This window comes from Sciurus vulgaris, assembly GCF_902686455.1.
Source record: "Sciurus vulgaris genome assembly, chromosome: 3".
Taxonomy (NCBI): Eukaryota; Metazoa; Chordata; class Mammalia; order Rodentia; family Sciuridae; genus Sciurus; species Sciurus vulgaris.
Window position 1 is genome coordinate 161,870,119 of NC_136463.1, and position 20,300 is coordinate 161,890,418.

The 20,300-nt window shown below is 35.2% G+C and overlaps 1 protein-coding gene across 27 annotated transcripts in view; it reads left to right on the plus strand.

Moving 5' to 3' along the window:
* Nucleotides 1-20,300, plus strand: part of MAP2 (microtubule associated protein 2) — a 314,502-nt gene that overhangs the window by 115,378 nt on the left and 178,824 nt on the right. For 24 of the 27 annotated variants that reach the window (XM_079134597.1, XM_079134623.1, XM_079134598.1 and 21 more), the window contains exon 3: nt 15,000-15,067. The exons of 1 other annotated variant lie outside the window; for it this stretch is intronic. The gene's annotated coding sequence lies outside the window, so the exon portion shown is untranslated. Of the gene's footprint in view, nt 1-14,585; nt 14,725-14,999; nt 15,068-20,300 lie in introns of all 27 variants that reach the window. 2 more of the 27 variants (XM_079134618.1, XM_079134617.1) reach the window with 1 other exon arrangement.

The following is a 20,300-nucleotide window of genomic DNA, read 5'->3' on the forward strand; positions in this document are numbered from 1 at the left end:
AATCAAATCACACAAAGGTTAAGACCCAGAATCTTCATTTTCGCCCAACTTTATGGAGTCCAGAAATGATACGTGAGCCACAGATATAGGTTACAATTTCACAGCCTCTTCCCCAAGGAGGGTGCTGTAGACACGATGGCATGGTCTTGCCTCCTCACCTGCTCTTATCTTTATTGTTTTGAAACACAGGGGCAAAGACTTAAATTACCAAAACTCTTTTTGGATATTCCTTCTCATAATCCTCATTTTTTTGGCTCATCATCCTCAGACTAAGTTACTTTTCTGGATTCGTGTTATTTTAACTGTTTTCCTTTCACCTCTGAGTTCTACCCATTCTTCTCCCCCACATAGCTTCGTCACAGTATGCTTGATGTATGTATCTCTTCCTGATAAAGATGACATTCCACTCAATATGGTTGTGTGCTCCCCTAGTTCAGAGCTAACAACTGCACAGGACTCCAGGACCTCGACAACATCTGACTGGTATCTATGCTCCTTGCTCTGGACGCCTGGTTGTCTTTTGCTCCTGCCACCATAAATGCCAAGTTCAACCATTTCATGCAGGTTTGCTGCTTGGCTTGTTCCCTTGTGATCAGGCCTGGTGAATACTCTCACTGTTAATTCTGCTTTTAAATCTGAACATTAAAAACTCTTCTTCATTGATGGTGTTTTAAGCTGACTGGATAACAGATATTGGGAGGACTTGCAAACTCAATGGAAAATGTCTTTCAGTTACACCATGGAATGACATCTCTGAATTCCCGTTAATGAGTTATTTCTGGCCATGGTTTATACATTTTTGAAAAAATATCAGTCATAGCTGCTTTCTATCTCAAAGGTATTTTTCCCTCTCTCACATTTGGCATACAGATTTGTGATCTTGCTTTCTGGAGCCATTAGCCCTTTTTTAACTAGCCTACGTTACTAAGAAAGTGTGATAGAAAGTCACAAATCCATCTTGACTAGTTTAAAACATGTGTCCTTTGTTAGCATAATTTCTCAGAGCAATATGCACTCACTTCAAAGGTCACAGTTAAAGACTGTTATACTGTTATTCGTCTATGTGCAGTTGTTAGCATCAGGGTCTCTGGATCAAAAAGCTATCTTTGAATCTCTTGACTGGTGCACAGTCACCTGAAAAGAAAATTGTTCTAACCAAAGATTTTTTTTTTTTTTTTTTTAACGTAAGCAACCAAACATTTAACCTAAAGAACACAACCAGCCAGTCAATAGTGATGAAATACTTTGTCTTTTTTTAGTCTCCCTTCCTTAGCACCTGCTGGCTGTGCATCCCCAGGCCATAGGCATATTGAGGGTGACATTCTCTCTTTCCAAGATAATCCTCATGATAGGATGCACTTAATTTATGCTGTTGATGAGACTGGACAGAACTCATTTGCATATCATCAATACATGTGAGTCCTGAGTAGAGAGCCAACCATCCAAATTAAAATATTCCCTGTCAAGGACTTGCTGTATCTAGCAAGTTTCTGGAGTACTACTGATTGCAGGTGGTTGGTGAATATCGATGCTGTGCAAGATTTATAAGGCTGTCTTGGAGGGCATTATGAAACCTAAGATTTCCTTAGAACAATGTCCCTGTTTAAAACCACTCTCATTCAGACCCAGCTGGGCATTTGGTAATGCCAGCCACTGAATACGATCTTTCAAGTGCTTCAGCCTGCTTCACCTGTCAGACTGGCTCGCTGGTTTATAAATGAAACCCTATTTGCTTCCAACGCTCTTACTCCTGCGACTTCTGTACCAATCTCCCTCATTCTTGCTTTTCCTCCTGATCCGAGTGTCTTGACACGCACCATCAGTTTTCATTCACTTCCTTTTCTTAAGTGATGCTCAGATAGTATACTTAGTGTTTCTGTGCTATTTTATCACCCCCGTTACCCCCCTTTCAATTTTCTGTCATAAAATAGTTTCGCTTCCATGGCTCTTGCCTTTGAACTGAATGTCGTGAGTGTCAGTTTCTCAAGATTTCCCTTTGTGCATTCTTTGTGCATTTCTTAATGCAGGTTTCACGTCCCCTTCTCTAATCAGCCAATCAATCTTTCACTTTATTGAGCAACCCTAAATTAAAATAAGAAATTGTAACAAGATTGTAAGGCTCCTTCGCCCTCTAGAAAAATCTGTCATTCAGGCATCTCCATCTTTTTTCTAATATGCCTTCTGTGTACTCTTAGGTGTTGTTGCAGCAGAAAGTAACTGTAAACTGAACACTTGATTCCCTTTATTTCTTTAGTTCTAGATTGAAAGTAAATAGTTACAGTGGGCCATATACAATGTCCACAATAACAACATATTTTCTCCCCACTTTTCCTTTTTTCTACTCAATATCCACAAAGCAAATTAACATTCTTTATTGTGTACCAATGTAAAAAAAAAAAAAAAAAAGCACCAGGTGTGTCTGTAATCCCAGCCACTTGGGAGGCAGAGGCAGGATTGCAAGTTCAAGGCCAGCCTTAGTGATTTAGTGAGGCCCTGAGCAGCTTAGTAAGACTCTGTCTCAAAAAATAAGAGGCTAGGGCATGTGGCTTAGTGATAAAGTGCCCCTGGGTTCAATTCTCAGTAACAGAAAAACAAACAAAAAACCCTAAGAACCTTTCAGATATTATAAGAAAGAGAAAAGGGTGTAATACACATGGATTTTTGCCCTCAACTGTCATGAAACCAAAGATCAATATCAATGAAAGTATGTCTAACTGATCCCTTAAATGTTTTCCTGGTTTTCTGCCCATGATCCTCAAGACTTTGGGGTAAAAAGAAGGAAGGGTTGGAAAGGGTAGGTAAAATAAAATGGGAAGGCAAGGGAAAGAGACAAAGAAAACACAAGAGTACACCAATTTAAGAAAAAAAATGTTAGTGGTCCTTGGGGAATGTGGAAATTTCTCTCCCAAACAGCACCATTAGCCCAGATTCATACAATGGTTATTTTTGCAATCTATGTGAAATATAAATCAAAATAGATGGAAAGCACCTAGAAAAAAATCTTTGACTTTTAAAAAACATTCAATGAAACACTCTTACTTCTTCAATTACAGGTTTGCTATTAGAAGCAAAATGAAAAAAAGTCCCAAAACTATGGAAAATGGTAGTATAAATATAATGTATTACTTTATTATATTATTTTTATATATTATATTATATCCACATATTACTTTCTAGCCAACTTGATGTTACTGTTAAGAAGGAATATTCACACAGAGGTAGATAATGTATAGTATTTCCTTTTAAGTTAAAAGCCAGAATATCTTTTTATCTAAAATCTTTTGTGGCTTAGAAATCTGAAGATAAAGTAAGAGATGAAATTTTAATAGAAATGAACTATTTCCACTTGCTGTCCAAGTTCCTCTTTTTTCTTATACAAGCAAGGAATTTGATGCTTATCATCTGTATTCTTTGGTTTCAATATGTGAGCATTTGGAACTTCAGTGCCCTTTTAGAGGTACCACTGGGCGTCTTCAAAGTGTGTTGTAATTCTATTTCATGGAAAATATCTAGAAATACCTTTGTAGCCAGTTATGTCTCTCCTTACCTCTGACGTAACCCTGGTGTAAGGATTAGAAGAAGAAGTAAGAGAGGGACTAAGAATTAACATATGTAATTCTTAGTGATCATCACCTTACTACCCTAACCCATAAACAGCAGAGAGAATAAACATGCATTGCATCCGTTTTTGGAGTGCAGATTTCAGCTATTCGTGAAATAACATAACATATGTTTTCAGAAATCATGCTACATATGATATGAAACTTATTAAGCCTTCACACCGGGTTATTATTTGAACTGGAAATACCAAAGATTGAAAGAAAATGCTGTATGAGCTTGCCGAATTGAAGCCTTTTCAGGGTGATCTGGTCATGTGAAGGCTACACATGACCTCATTCAAATGGAATGCAGGAGCTGACTCCTCAAGTTCTCCTCCTGTCTAGTTCTTTGTTGCTGAGGATTGAAGGAATAACAGGAGTTGAGAATTTTGAGATAAATTCATTTTCAAAGCTCAGAAAATAGTAAACAAAATAACTCCTTTGACCAGTTTCGAAAAAGAAAAAAATCAGAAATTTATATCTAATGTCATGCAGTGTATCGTTTGATTTTGTAGCATTAGAGTTTGTGCCCTCACCCAGTCTTCCTGTAAAGTGTAATGGCCCCGCTTGGTGGAGGCATTTGATAAAATGAAGGTTCATTTCCTGAGTCTAGGAAGATCAACCAAGAAATTCATGACTCATGAAGAAGGTTTTGCTTGACTGACTACTAAATGAAAATTTTATTTCATAAAAAATTTTCCACACTGATTTTCCTTCATGGCTTTCCCATTCCTCCTGCAAATATGGCCTGTCTGTAGACTTGTATCTCCAATCACATAAGAAGCCATTTTATATCAACTTTTAGGTCATTGAGAGATGGAGATAAATTTGCAAGTCATAAGTGAGATTTCACAAGCAGATAAGAAAAAGTGCCAGAAGAATTTTTGTATTATTAAATAAATATTTTTTAAAACCTGAAATAAAGGGGTGATAGACTCAAAATGGCTATAGATACCAAAGATGAAAACCAGAGCTTGCATTATTTAAATAGCTATCCGAGACTCAAACTAAAAGAAATACTTATGCCATGTTTTGTTTTGTGATCTCTGAGCTCGGAGTTAAAACGTTTGGGAAGGAAATTATGCTTTTTTTATATGTTTTATTGTTTTGATTTTAATCACTTATGCATGCATTAATTGTTATTGAATATTGTATACCAGTTATGTACCAGACTCATTTTTTCATACTTGGGGATATATTAGTGAATGAAACAGTCAAATAATTATGAATTCATGAAATTTGCAGGTGAATGAGGAGAGACAATAAGGAATTAGCATAACAAATAAATAAATTATATAGTAGGTGAGAAAGTGAACAGTATTATGCAAAATAGGATAAAAGAGATTGGGAGTTGAAATAACAAATTGCAGTATTAGGATGGTCTGGTGAAACCTCACTGAGAAGGTAATATTTAAGAGGACTTAATGGAGAGAATAGAACTTTTTGGAAGAAAAGTGTCACACACTCAAAATGTAATTATGAAACATTCTTAACTTATACAAACCACAGACTGTATAATGTGCTTTTGATACAAAATGTTTTCTGATGTTACATTTAAGATTCCCCATGACATTTGATGATTTAAACTTGATAAAAATAAATTGAGGGCAGTGATTATGTTATAACTTGTACTTTATTATTATCATTATATTCTTACCATCATCTATACTTCTAAGATATGAAGTGATTTCAACAGTATGTTTAAAAACATAGACATCCAAATTATCAAATAATGAAGTTCTTTAAAACCAGGCAAGCATACTTCTTACTCATGTGACTCTGTATTCTCTGAATAGTTCAGAAAGTTTGAAAATAAAATTATGATCTTTCTCAACAATAGGAATGCTCAAGTTCATATGTATATTGTTTAAATATGAACTGATAGAATCTGAAATTATTCTGAAGGAAAAATCTAAATTCTAGCCTTATGTCTTTTATGCACAGCCTACTTATATAATATGTAGTCTGTCTTAAAATGGAAAATTCTTAATTCTATGTTTAATTTCTCTCTTCCTCTTCTGATATGTTACCAGTATAAATGAAAAATTATACTTTATGTTTTATGTTTAATTTATCTCTTTCTTTTCTGATACTTTATGAGTGTTAGGCTGAATTACAAATTAATTGGCTCAGAAATCTAGGGATTGAATTTCTCCTCTACCACTTACCATTTGTATCCTTAGGCACATTACTAAATCTAATTGGGCCTGTTTCCTCAACTGTAAAATACAGGTGTTCACTCAATTGTCGAGTAAAATAGCATACACAAAAGGGTTGGCCTATTATAGGCATTTAGCCATTTTTAACAGAAGCATGACACAAACTTTTTAAATCAGCCAATATTAGATTAAACAACTGAATTTAAACATCTGAAAACCAGTCCAAAGCTACACATAATGATGAATGTTAGTATCATGGTGATTTTTCTCCTTTTCTCTCTTGTGTCATGGTGATTCTGAGAAAGTAAAGAATTTTGTGGTAGTATGTACTGTGAAAATTTGGAAAGGAAGTATAAGCTTTGGATTGGAAGAGAGGATGAATCCTAAAATATACAAGGTATTATTGTGAGCATTGAAAGACAAAGGTTTTCTGCGAAATAAACAGTATTGAAAGCACCTTAATTGTCCATTCTTTTGCACAGTAGTATAGTTCATAAGGATTGCTACAAGACAAATAGTTCCATTTGTTGAAATATTCCCAAAAACATATTTTACTTGTTTTTCGGCGTTGCATTTATTAAAAGCCAATGTAAAGTGTCCTCTCCCTACCAAGGAAAATGTTTCTTTACAACTGGTTTATTTAACATATAAATAATCATCATATTGTCTTCATTTATGCATCTGTGGTTACATGGCATGTTTAAAATATCTGCAAAATATCTGCTTGGACCAAAACCCTTTTAGTGTAACGTTCTAAACGTTTGAGATACTAAAACTTGCTGTGAACAGTTCCTGTACTAAAGATACCATACTATTTACCATGGTTGTTATTAGAGTGGAGGCATAAGATATGTTAATAGGGTGTACATATTCTGGACCTCTGCCGTCCCCCCAACTCCCTACCACCCAGGTCAAGTAGGCATTATATCTCTTCCAGGTCCATACATCTTCCTACTCCCACAAAGGTAAACACCATTCTGACTTCTGCTTCTAAATATTTGTTTTGTCTGTTCTTGAATGTTATATAAATGGATTAGTATACTGTGTCCTCTTTTGTGTCTGGTTTCTTTCACTCATAGTTACGCCTGGGAGGTTTGTCTACGCAGTTTTATGTGATAGGAATTGTTTCCTTTTCTCTTTGTGTATGTAGTAATCCATTATGTGAATATACCACAATTTATTAATGAGAATTTGGGTGGTTTCCAGTTTTATCCTATTATGATTAAGCTACTGACAGTATGTTTCTAAGTGTGTGTATATGTACACAGGTACTTATTTCTATCTAGAAGTGGAATTACTGGGTCATAGGGTAGACATGCATTTAGCTTCACTAGACACTGCAAACAATTTTTAAAAGGGATTGTAGTGATTTATAATCCCACCAGCAATGTGTGAGTTCCAGTTGTTCTACCATTTTCTTTTCAACCTCTAAAGAGCATTTTATTCCCAACATAGTTCTTAATATATAATGAGATTATGACTTGATGAATTGAAGTAATAATTATTTTCATTATTACAGTTCATCTGACTTTTTTTTTTTTTTTTAAAAAGGAGTTTTAAAAAAGAACTTTGGTAAAGGTATCAAAGCAGAATAGAACTTTGGGTACATCCATTTCCTCAGCCTAGAGGGTAATGGCTTAGAAAAATACAGCTTTTAAGCTAGCTATTTCACTAAATTGCTGTCAGAATTTGAGAACTGACAATAAGAAAAACCTCTCTCATTATCTCTGTCTTGCTATTTACATCATCCTATTAACTTCCCCTTGATAAGTGAAATAAAAATACTGTTGCAATAAAAAATTTAAAAAAAAACTACATGTGTAAGAATTTACATTGAAATGTGAATATTTCCAAAGTTCCAAGTGGTACCTAATCAGCCTGACAAGTTGGTACAAGTCTATAATCCTAGCTACTTGGGAGGCTGATGCTGGAGGATCACAAGTTTGAGGCCAGCCTGTGTAACTTAGCAGGACCTTGTTTCAAAATAAAAAATAAAAAGGACTGGGGATTTAACTCAGTGGTAGAGCATTTGCCTAGTATGTATGAGACCCTGGGTCCAATCCCCAGTACCACTGCCAAATAAATAATGAATGAAGGAATAAATAAACAAATAAATAAATAAATAATAAATAAAAGAGGTAAATAATCCAAAAATTATTTGGAATGTATTTTATACTTACATGTGACTAAGTATATAACTGATTTTTAGAGAAAATCACCACGCTAAGATTTAATGAAATCGCAAAGCCAAATTTCTAGCATGATGATGCAAAAAGATTAAAGCCTGATTCAAAAGCAATAGGAAAGTGATCGAATTAGCTTATCTTAATCTTCACTGTACTTGCTTAGAATAAATTCTTCCTTCCCATTGCAGATCAAATCTAATCGAAATCACAGTGAAGATGTAAGATGCCCACGGGTGACCCGTATGTCAGTTTGCTCTTCGCTTCTTTATAGACATACTTCTCTCTGATTTATTCTTCATCCAAGTTCAATTGAGATGACTGAATATTTTGGTTTTAAAATATTTCCCACTGGGCTTTATGGGTTAAAAAGGGTTAAAATAAATATAAAGTAAGGTAAATAATTATAGGGCTTGGAGGATGAACGAAATCAATCTCTTTTTAAACATTAACAAATAGTCCAGCTCATGGCATATATCTTGAAAAGCTGACGAGAGAATTCACAGTGAGCAAATCAATGTAGTCTATCTGCAGTCACAACAAAAAGAATTTGGGACATGATGGGAGAGATTTGGGATCCCACTTTTGTTGGAAAATTTCCCCCTTATTTCACATCAAACTATTTTACATAAGTTTCTCAACCTATTGGTTATCTTAATTTTTATAATTGGTAACTCAGCTTTGTTGATAGTGTACAGTTAATAATTTCTATAGTGTGTTAAGGAAACCATGTGAGTGATTTATGTAAATTCTGTGTGTGTGTGTTTAGTGATAGTCTTTTAACCCCTGACCAGTTCTTCACCACATAAATCAGACATCCTCTAGGGCCTGTCTTTCACTGAGGAAATCATGCCAATCCATTCTCCCATGTGAACACTTTTTAAAATTATTGAGGTCTGGAGAGCTACTGCTGATTTGCAGATCCTCAAATGAATCAGAGCCTCATGGCCTTAAATCAACAGCCTTTGGAACTATGCTTCTAAGAATTAGTAGTAAGCAGGAAGTTGTCACAGATTGAGTTTGAAACTTGTCATATTTTAATTAGTAGCCATGGAATTCCAAGATTTGCTGTTTAGAGACTAGAGCATTTCTTTATTTTTTTTTAATATATATTTTTTAGTTGTTGATGTACCTTTATTTTATTCATTTATTTATATGTGGTGCTGAGAATAGAACCCAGTGCCTCACACATGCTAGGCAGGTGCTCTACCACTGAGCCACAACCCCAGCCCCTAGAGTATTACTTATTAGTTTGTTATTTTAATTTTAAATTTCATTAAGATATAATTCACGTGGCATGGAATTCACCCTTATAAGTGTACAATTAATTCAGTGACTTGTAGTATATTCAGAGTTGAGAAACACTATTATCTATTTTTAGAACATTATCATTATCCCCCACCTCTTCCCCCCCAAAAACCCACTTGCTAACAGACACTTACTATCCCTCTTAACCCAGCCTCTGGCAACCACTAATATACTATCTGTCTTCTATGAATTTGGCTATTCTAGGCATTTCATATAAATCGAATAATATAATATATTGCTTTTTGTAACTGATTTATTTCAATTATTATGTTTTTGAGGTTTACTCATGTTGTAGAATGTATCAGAACTTCATAATTTTTATTGTCAAATAATATTCTATTATGTGATTTGCCACATTATACATTTTTATCATTAATATTACTTTTGCTTGAAAAATCATAATTGTTTATATTTAGGGGAAACAATGTGATTTCTTTTTTTTTTAACAGTACAGCTCTATTACCTAATATTGTCCTCATATTGCATATTCAATCTCTAGACTGGTTCATCCTACATATTTGCTATTTTGTGTCCTCTGGCTTACATGTCTCATCTCCTCTTTGCCCCACCTTGCTCCTGCCCAAGGTAGCTAGTAGTCTTTTTCTCTACCTCTGTACATTTGATTTCTCTTTTAAATTCTCTATATAAGTGAGATCATGCCATAGTCTTCTTTCTGTGTCTGGCTTATTTCACTTATAATGTTATTGGATCATCCATGTTGTGGCAAATGGCAAGATATTGTTCTTTTTTGGGTTCAAAAATATTTTGTGTGTGTGTGTGTGTGTGTGTGTGTGTGTGTGTGTGTTTACACTTTTTTATCCATTCATTGGAAATAGACACTGGCTATTTCCATAACTTGGGCTGCTGTAAATAATACTGCAATAAATATGAAAGTCACTTTGAACAACTTGCACTACTCAATTCTGCATTGTTTTATGGTTTCTCTGGGTATTAGATTGAACCAGGTGAAATTGCCATGTTATAAGTAAAAGGTCATAGACTTTCAGCATTTCCCATTCAGACTGTGTTTAATTATGACACTTCTTCCTTCCTTTCTTTTTCCATTTTTTGGGGAGGTGGGTCTATTAGAGCGTTGTATCCTTTTCTGTGGACCAACTTTGTTGAAGGAAGCAACATCATCTGTAGTAAATAAGACCAGACAATGTTCAATGAATTGGGGTATCATAATAATTTGCAAAGTACTTAAATATCTGCCCATGATATTCAGAATAACTCCAATTTAACAGTACTAGGTTACTGTCATTATTATTTCTATTATGGATTTTTAAAAGCACAGATTATAGTATTTATAGTCATCTTTTTATAAAGTCCTTCCAAAGTATGTAGACCTTGATGCAACACTAATTAATGAATGATTTTAATTTTATTTTTGAAAACTAAAAATTAAAATTTGGCATATTTTAACATCAACAGAAGACAAATGCTTTCTGAGCATTTAAAGAGTGATAACCCTCAGCCAGTACTTTGTGGAATTTGAAGAAAGTAGGAGACAAATCTATTTTAAATAAGTTTACATCCTATAATGAAATTACAAAGAATATTGATTCTATGGCAATGGGTGGTTTATAGTACAACTAAAAGGTGATAATATCCATAAGGAAAAATGAATATAGAGAATAGGGTGAGCAACATGGAACAGAAAGGCTTTTCTTGCATTTGAATACTCCAATTCCTCCACTAATGTCATTTCCGCATTCACTCTTTTAAAAAATATTTTTGAGTGCCAGTTTTAAGTACTTTGTATTTACCAGTAAAGATGACTGCCCTCATGGAACTAGCAGGGAGCGGGAGGGAGGTAATAAGTAGTAAACATAATAAAAAAGAAAATTTTATGGTAGGGTAAGTACTATGGAAGAAAGAAAAAATGGAATAGGCCATAGGAGCACATGGTTGCAATCTTCATTATAATCACCAAGAAAGCTTTGGTTGGGAAGATGATATGAGCAACAGTTCCAAGGAGAGAAACAAGCTCCATCTCCATTATTCATTCCCAAAGAGTTTAAAGACTGATGCACAAATACACAGTCTGGTTGTTTTAGGGAGTGAAACCAAAGGTCTTCCAAAAGAGCCATGGAAGTAAGCTAAATGAATTTTGGAATATGGTGGAATCAGATTCTTCCAGATAGCTCTGTGAGGAAGAGGAAGCTATAGCTGAGGGAGGAGCCAAAGTGTCTTATCAAAGTGAGAAAGAAGGCTGTACAGTTGGTTTTCTGTTTACTTCTACATTCTCTCTACTGTCTGTGAAGTTCCTTGAGGAGAAACTGCTATTCCCCTTTTTTTTTCCCATTCCTGGAATCTGTGAGTGTCTGAAATACCCGAGGATGTGCCATTACAACTGAGTAAATGATCTGATGAAGCCCAGGGCTAAGATAGGGGGCGGGAGGAAGCAGCACAGGTTAGGCTCATAGGCATAAATATGAAAAATCTGAAACTTCTCAGAAGTCTTTCAATTGCTTGTCATTTTTTATTCTTAGAATATGACATAGTTAAGGACAGTAATTTTATTTTACACATAGTGCTTACCACATGATGGAAGCAAAGGGGGAAAAAAAAGAAGAATATACCAATTCATTTTCATTACCGAACCTTGTTTCCTTAAATGTGAAATGACTTCCAGAGAGTATTAAATGTTTTGGGAAGCTATGCTATTGTTTAGAATGACCAGGACTATTATGTATGCTTCATGAGATCTTGATAGATTATGATTCATATTTAAACAAATAAGTCTCATGCATCATTTTATTTTTTTGTATTCAGAAGTGAACAGGTGATAATATATTAAAATAAAACATTCACAGTGAAAAATCCTTATTGTCCAGGGTCGCTGAAAAGAGATAGACATTTAACAGAAAAATCATACTTAAAGGGACACTTTTTAGGGGAGGGAGAATCCTAATCAGCTAGAGGAGTCACTAACTTATAAAATTTCTTGTAATCATTACCTGTGGCAATCGTAAATAATTTTAAACAAATTTATTTCTTTGTTTCATCACTGAAGTATGGAGGGAAGAGGATGTGGTGGTGGCAGCCGCTATGTTGTTGACATTTTAAAACACAGGATGACCCTATGTATAGATGAGCTAACATAAAATCCATGAGTTACGTGAAATGAATAGTGAAAGAAAACTTTCTCCTTTTTTTTTTTTTTTTTTTGGTATTGGGGATTGAACCCAGGACCTCGCTCTACCTCTAAGCTACGTGCCCCATTCTGAAAGAAAATAAAAACAGAATAGAATAGAACATCGAGGTCAAAATCCTAGTTAAAATTGTTACTGGGTAATTCAAAAGATTTTAATAAATATTGCGCCCTCCAGTGGTTGTTTCAGAGTGATTTTTCGCCCTTGTTTTTTACCTGGGTCCTGGATTTTCCAGCTGAATTGTTTTGGATAACCCCAAGAAGGTTCACACTGTCTATACCTAGGAGGAGCCTGGGGAGGCGTGCTCAGCTTGATTGTCCAATTTCATGCTTCCAGAAAGAATGACGCGCCTGATGATGGAGAGCCCACTGTATGATGATTAAGCTCAGGTCCAACAAGCAAGGTCCTCAAAAGGGCAATCATGCTTGATTCATCTGATTGTCAGACTGGAAATGAAAGAAAAGCTGTTGACATAATTACCCCTGATTTTTCAGACCTCAAATACAGTCCGGCACAGATATTAAGCAAAGCTAGTTCTCAGAATGATTGCAATGTGTTTTAAAGAGGAAGATTACTGCTTTAGCAAATAAAAGGTTTACAAAATCAAAAACAAAGGATGTTTCTGGAATATGTCTTGCCTACAAACAGCCTGAGAGAGAAAGGGAAAGAAAGTCCCTTGGTGAGAAAGGACAAGAAATGGACTGAAGCAGGAAGCAAGGCTGGTGCCTTGGGACTTCCTGGGCCCTAGATTCCTCACCTATGAAACAAAGGCTGTGGGCTAAGCTGAGTGGTCTCCATGAATCTAGTGTATGAACTGAAAGGCAAAAAGAGACAGGATCGATCTCATACAAAAGAGCCAAAATGTGAATATTTATGAAAGCAAAATTAGCTAGTGATTAAAAAAAAAGGAGAACAGAACCAAAAGGAGAATGCAAATTCATTTTAATGAATTCAAAATAAATTATGAAACTGAGAGAGACAGTTCTTTCAAGAAGAATAAAACACACCGTTTTGTCCCTAAATTTCCTCTACTGTGGTCTTATTCCCTCTTCTCTATCATCACCTTTTTTTTTTTTTTCTTCTTACTTTGTTTCTGGTAACCATGGTGATGCTCCCTCTCAGCAACCTCCTTTGCAGCTGGCCCTTTTGGTAGACATCAAATTTTACTCCATTCACTGGTGCAGGGTGCTAACAATGCCATAAAAATTAATGTATTTATTAACATATTTCTCCTTCCCTTTTCTCTGAGAAATAATGCAGTGACTTGTTCTACACTTAACCTCACTAGATAAGGGGCACTGTAAAACAGGGATATTAAACTGTTAATTTCAGTTGCTAACATGAAGGGGGTACAGATTATGCGAAAGCGTCCCTGCTTTGACCCTCTGGGACAGTAAACTCCCAGGCCTCAAGTCGGTTGCCACCTCCCTTTGCTTTTGTATGGAAAAGGAATAAAGTGCCTTGCCCACAGAAATCACATACAAACCCTTGGTTTCCTAATCCTTTTATTTTTTGCTTTCTCCCTGGTAAGGAAAACATTGCCAACTGCGTAATTATCATACTTACAAGGGGTTTAAATTTTCCACAGGAAAATATACATAAGTGTATGTTTTTCTTTAATGAACAAATTTATTTCTGAATATAAAGAAGACATATGCACTAGATGTAAAAAATATTGTAATAAATAGCCAATGACAAAACACCAAAGAATTTCTCATGTCCTTCATGCAGATAAAAATTCCCATTAACTATCATTTAGTCATGTCCAGTTTGTGTAACTTAACTTGTTTGTAATCCTAATGCCTGAAAACTGTCTCTCTATTTAAGCATAGGGTGTGTGTGTGTGTGTGTGTGTGTGTCTGGCATTAGCACAAAGGAGACCAGATGATGACATTCATAGGCTTATAGACTCGACTCCTGGGGACACCCTTGGATAGAGGCAATTAAAATGCCTGTCAGGCATTTGGTACCAGAAGCCCCTATGGCAAACCGCTAAATCGTAAGCCAGGGCTGCATCCTATTGTCAGTGAATGATGGCGGAGCTGAGTGGCTTGTCATCATTCTCGAAAATTCTGAGGCTAGTGAGCTCTCTCTCCCTCTCCCACTCGCCTTATTTTCCTTTTCGCCACTGCGGGGACTTTTTCTAATTTGCAGCTTCCCTTTCCCCGACACACACAGACAAGAGCTGGTGGCTTGCAGACTGCGTCTGTCTGGAGCTAAGGAACCAGAGAGCCAGCCCGAAGATAATGCTCCCGGGGAAGGATCCTGCAGCAGTTCTCGAAGGCTAGAGTTGGGGGGTATTGCTGCATATGTGCTGGTAATGGTTTGGGGTTTTTAAATTTTTATTTTGCTTTATTTTTTAAGCCATTTTCCCAGGGATCTGTTTTATGTCATTTCAGAGTAAAATGCTTTAAAATTCATTATTAAGCTTAAAAATTTAAGTACTGCATTCTTTGTACTACAGATCTCATGGCATAGACTTATTATCTGAATAAAAAATATTGCATTTGCTTACTGGTGAGGTATAATTTTTGATATTTAGTTAACAAATCTATACATGTGGTTTTTGGTTTTTTTCTTTTGTTTCGGTAGATTCTTCAGCTTGTTGTCTCTAACGGAGGAAGCATTGATTGAGAACTACTCATTCAGAAAATTAAAAGGTACTACATGTTTTGTTTGGATGTTTAAATGAGAGAAAATAAGGGAAAAATAGGAATATTTTTGCTTCGGGCAATCTCTTTATGGTTGGTCTTTTATCCTCAAGCCTGTGTTGATCATTGTCTATAGCATGTATGATTTCCTATGCAGATAACACCATCATCCAGGGCTTTTTGATTAGATGTCTAAATAATTATGTCTTTTTGCCTATGTTGCAAGTTATTAACAAATATTAACATGTCTGATATATTTGAATGTAGTTATTGTAATGGTTTTTTAAAAGTCCAAAATTCTCTATCTTAATGAAAATATATTCTTTTGAATTTAAGAGAAACACATTGAGTAATGATTTTATCTAAAGATTTCCTGCTGATAAGTAATTTTTTTAAAATGACTAAATGAAATGGCTTGCCCTTCCCAGGTAGAATGAGCACTAGAGACGAAAGCTCAGGAATGACTCAGTATTGTTGGGTTTTGCAAATAAAATATTGTAACTTCTTCACTGAGATTTTAGTCTTCAGCAATGTATATATTTAAAAACTGAGGTTGTTAGTTTTTGAAAGAACAGATTTTTTTCATGTGTTTTATTCTAAATTGGCAGCGTGAGAGAGTAATTCTTCACCTTGCCGTGAAAGCAGTTGAATCTATTGATCCTGGGCCTTATGCCTTACATGAAAAAAATTGTTAATTTTCAAATTCAGTATCAAGATGTATATTGATTTGGGAGGGCAGTTATGAGTATTACTGTTTCTTTAATTCTTTAACATTATCTTTGACTTTATAATACCTTTATGTTAATAAATCCTGTATCTGTAATTTGCCTTTTAAAAAATGGAAGACATTTTCTATCTTGCTGAGAAGAAGATCAATAACACGTTTTAAACCTTCCCTTGACATCCATATAGTTTTTCCCCCTCTCAGTATTTTTAGTTCAAAATACTTCATGTAGTAAGTTTAATCTTTTAAAAAACACACTTTAAAAATGGTCAGTGTTGAGCCATTGACTCTGAGGGTGCCATGAGCATACACCTGTGCAGCTGAATATTTGTAGCAGCTGAAGGAGACTAATGCATTGTCCTTGGTTAGTTTTCTCTGCAATGTGCAATCATAAGAACCTTAATTTATTCATTCCACGAGCATTTCTGAAGAGCTTTGGTTCTGTGGGTAGTTATTGTGGGAGAGAAGGAAGGGACAGATCACACTGTCCACAGCCTTCCAGAGCATAGGCAACATCACATAAGATTTTCGAAGAGGAGAATGAATTTGATAAAATAAATCAGTGTATTCTCAAAAAAGGAAAACTGCATCGTTTTAGATTTTTGAACACATTCTAATAGGCTAGTCTTAGAGACAAATGAAATTGCATTGCATTTTTTCCTTTAGAAATTACTAAGGGGAATCATGCATTAAATTCCTAAAAAAAGAATTTACTATTCCTTCTGGATATTGTAAAACCCTTGAGATCATTCTTCTGGGTGGGTAAGTGGCTTATTCAGAGTGAATGAAATATTTCTATTTGGTATTTTCTCATCTAACTAAATCCATACAGCATATCTGACAGTCTGTTTCCTAATCTTCAGACTCATTCAGCAACTCGTTGTATTCATTTTGAACTTTGGAGTATTTGTATGAATTGGAAACAAATTATTATCTGACAGCTAAAAAATGTTCACACTATATTTTCCATGGAAACTGATAAGCTCAGTTGTGATTAGCCTGGGTATTAGAGAAGTGGCACATGACCTCACCAAGGAGCTCTTGGTACCTACCTTTTCTAGGACCATTTTGAAATCCATCCAGGGTGTGCTGAAAGATTGTGTATAATAAAAACCTGCTTATTAAAGTAGTCTATCAAGGAGTCAAATCCAAGTAGAATTTGACTATGAGACTCTAAAAGAGTCAGGTGTTCATATCATGGTGTTTCTAATCAATATTGTCTTGACATGAATTAATTTCTTTACTGATTTTTTTTTTTTTTGACTCGTATCCTTAAACACATAGAAGTGTGCCTGGGCCACAATAGGAATTCAATACATACATATTTAATTAATTATTTAATGGATAAATGAACTCAATAACATATTTTCTCTCTCTCTCTCTCTTTTTCATGAGATGATACTCTGTGAAACAAATAGATGTTTGGTGTTTTTAATTTTTTTTTTTTTTTTTAGTTACCCAAAATGTTGATTGTATGTCCCTAGTCAATAATAAATAAATAAATAAATAATTCATACTGGGTGGAAAAAATGAAATAAGTCTAGAAATTTCTTCAGGTTATATGGAAAAGGGTTTTTCTGGATTTAGGTTACCATGGAAAGAATTTTTGAAATGTCCCCTTTCACTTTCATCAGCTAGGGGAAAAATGCCAAGCTGCAGCATGAGCTTTGCTTATGGACGCTTCTTCCTAAATACTACTCCCAGCCTTGGCATTGCTTATTGCTCTTCATGCCCTCCGCCAAGATCTTGCTGCAGCAGACGAAAGGGAGGAGGCCTTTCTCTGTCTCGCTCTCTTTTTCTCTGTAAATCTAATACGAGAAATGATGTCATACTTACCAGTACATAATGAGCAAGAAAGCATTTAAGGATGGACGGATAGATAGAGAGATAGATAGAGAGTCAATATATTTAAAGAATCTGTAAGGAAGCATCTAGAATCATAACAGGTTCAGAGAATGTTCTTCTTTCTTATTGTCATTTGTTTTCATTGATAAAACTATAGCTATCTGCCTGGCAATATCCTAAAATCTTAACATATGTTATCCGTATAACTCTCCCTATATTTCTGAGAGGTAGGTATGGTCTCCATGTTACATAAGAGAACTGAGACTCTAGTTGGGCAGTCAACCCAAGTCTGGCCCCAAAGCCCTCATATAAACTACTAAGCACTACATTTTTTCCTAGTGTATCTTTTGGCATCTAGTGATTTTCTTAATATTTTTTTATACTCATGATACTTATGTTTCTATAAAAAGGTTAAAACAGTATTATTGTAGATATCTATTTTATATATATAGAATCATATGTATGTGTATGAATGTGAATGTCTTTAAATAGTTATAATAGTCAAGCTCATATATTTATTCAGATGAATATATTTAATGTTCAAAATCTTGTATGTCATATATATAAAATAGCCAGGTGCAAAGGCTCAGACTTGTAATCCCAGATACTCAGGAAGCTGAGGCAAGAGAATCACAAGTTTGAGGCTAGCCTCAGCAACTTAGCAAGACACTGTCTCAAAATAAAATGAAAAATAGCTGAGGATGTAGCTCAGTAGTAGAGCATCTCTGGGCTCAAACCCCTTAAAACCAGAAAATAAAAATAATGAAATAATAAAATAAAATATGCTTAACTTGAAGAACTTTATTCTTCATAGAGAGATGTCAGAAATAAATTAGGACACTTTAAAATAAGTAAATCAATAAAGCATCTTCCAAGTCATTACCATGAAGTAATGTTATTGAATTGTATAATCTATGTTAGAACATCAGCCAGAGAAATCAAGAACTAAATAGCATACTTGATGTCATATCTTGTAACATTTTTTTGAAATTGATATAATAGCAGAAAAAAGATTAAAATGTCCATAATAAATAAATGAGTGGAGAATAGTGTCATAATGAGGATGAAAGTACCACATTCAAACTTGAGGGCAGCTTACTACCCTGTAAAAATCTCTGAAGGTACTAACAATTGCACAAGTATGTAATCAGACCCTCTACTTGCAGAGTAATAGATACAACAGAACACTTGCCAAGCCAGTTGGGTGCAGCTGAGTAGGACAAGGACATAGCTCCAAGGCTCACTGGTGGATGAGACATGAGTCATTTATTCAGGGTAGGATTACTAATAATGCAGAAGGGACTCCACAGAAGGTGCCTTATGGAGAATGAGTCTTTATGGAGGATGGAACTTAGGGCTGAATAGAAGTATTCAAGGTGGAGATAATGTATGGAGGAAGTCCAGGAAGAGCAAACAATAGCAAAGGGATCGGCGGAAGTGAACAGCTTGGAAAGCATGGACAGATCTCATTTATATTCTAGGCTGCAGGGCAACTGAAGGGGAATCTTAACAAGAAAAGGGTGGAAAGGTACATGAATACTATTGTGTTGTACCATCGGAAGTGGCTGTCACCTTTTTTTTAAAAAATAGTTGTCCTTTCTGAAGAACAAAATAATAATTTCCTTCAGTTCAACTTCATACATGGAAAAGACTTAAGTGCAAAGTCAAAGAGGGACTTTTGGGTTTGTTTTTGGTATTCAATGGAAGCTATTCACCGTGCTTTTGAACAGGAGATGACTATGAGCAAACTGTTTTCAGAGGATTTATTTTACAGCTCTGTGTGTGATGAATTGAAGTTATAAGAGAAAGCATGTTGCAGAACTATCACTTTGGAAACTGTCATAGCATAATCCAGGAAAAAAATAAAAGTTCCAATAGGGCATTGATTGTGGACATGCAAAAAGGTCATGAAAGTGAGAGATGTTTCAGAGATCAAATTCACATACAGAGCACAGCAGCTGCTTGACCAGAAGAAATGAAAAGCAGAAAAAGGACTCACAGGTGACTCTGAGGCTTGAATTTGATAACTGGAGAAATGATTGAGAGAGAAGTAGTAGACAGCTACTTGAGGAGAGGCCCTCTTTCATTTTTATTGTATCTTGAGTCCCTAGCAGACTGTGTGATCCACAGTAAACAGCCAGTAAACACTAAGTGAATGAGAGTGTGAAAAACACCGAAGACTTATGTTCAGGACCCGATGGCGGGACACGTGGGTGGACTGAGCTAGTAGATGCAGAACATGTAGATGCAAGGCTGAGAGGAATTGAGGTGGGAAGGGTATAGGTGACATCATCAGGAAAGCTGGTGAGGAGAGGACCAGAGAGAAACTGCACAGCACACACATTACAGAGGCAGAAAGACAGGTAACAAAGTCGAAGGAAAAACATTTTGAAAAAAGCAAAGAAAAAAGAATACAATGTGATAGGAAACAAAGCTAATATTCAAATTCTCCAGAAAAACTGAAGAATGAGAATAAAGACAATATTGATGAGTGTATTGTTTCAATAAAGTTTTCTGTTTTAAAAACAACAAATCTACATTTCCCGAAACTTGTAAAATGTAGAAGAATATAAGGAAAAAATTAGTCACCTATCATTACACAATACACAGATTATGGTTAATACCTTTTAAACATTTTGGCTTATATCCATTCGTTCTGTCACATTTAAATTT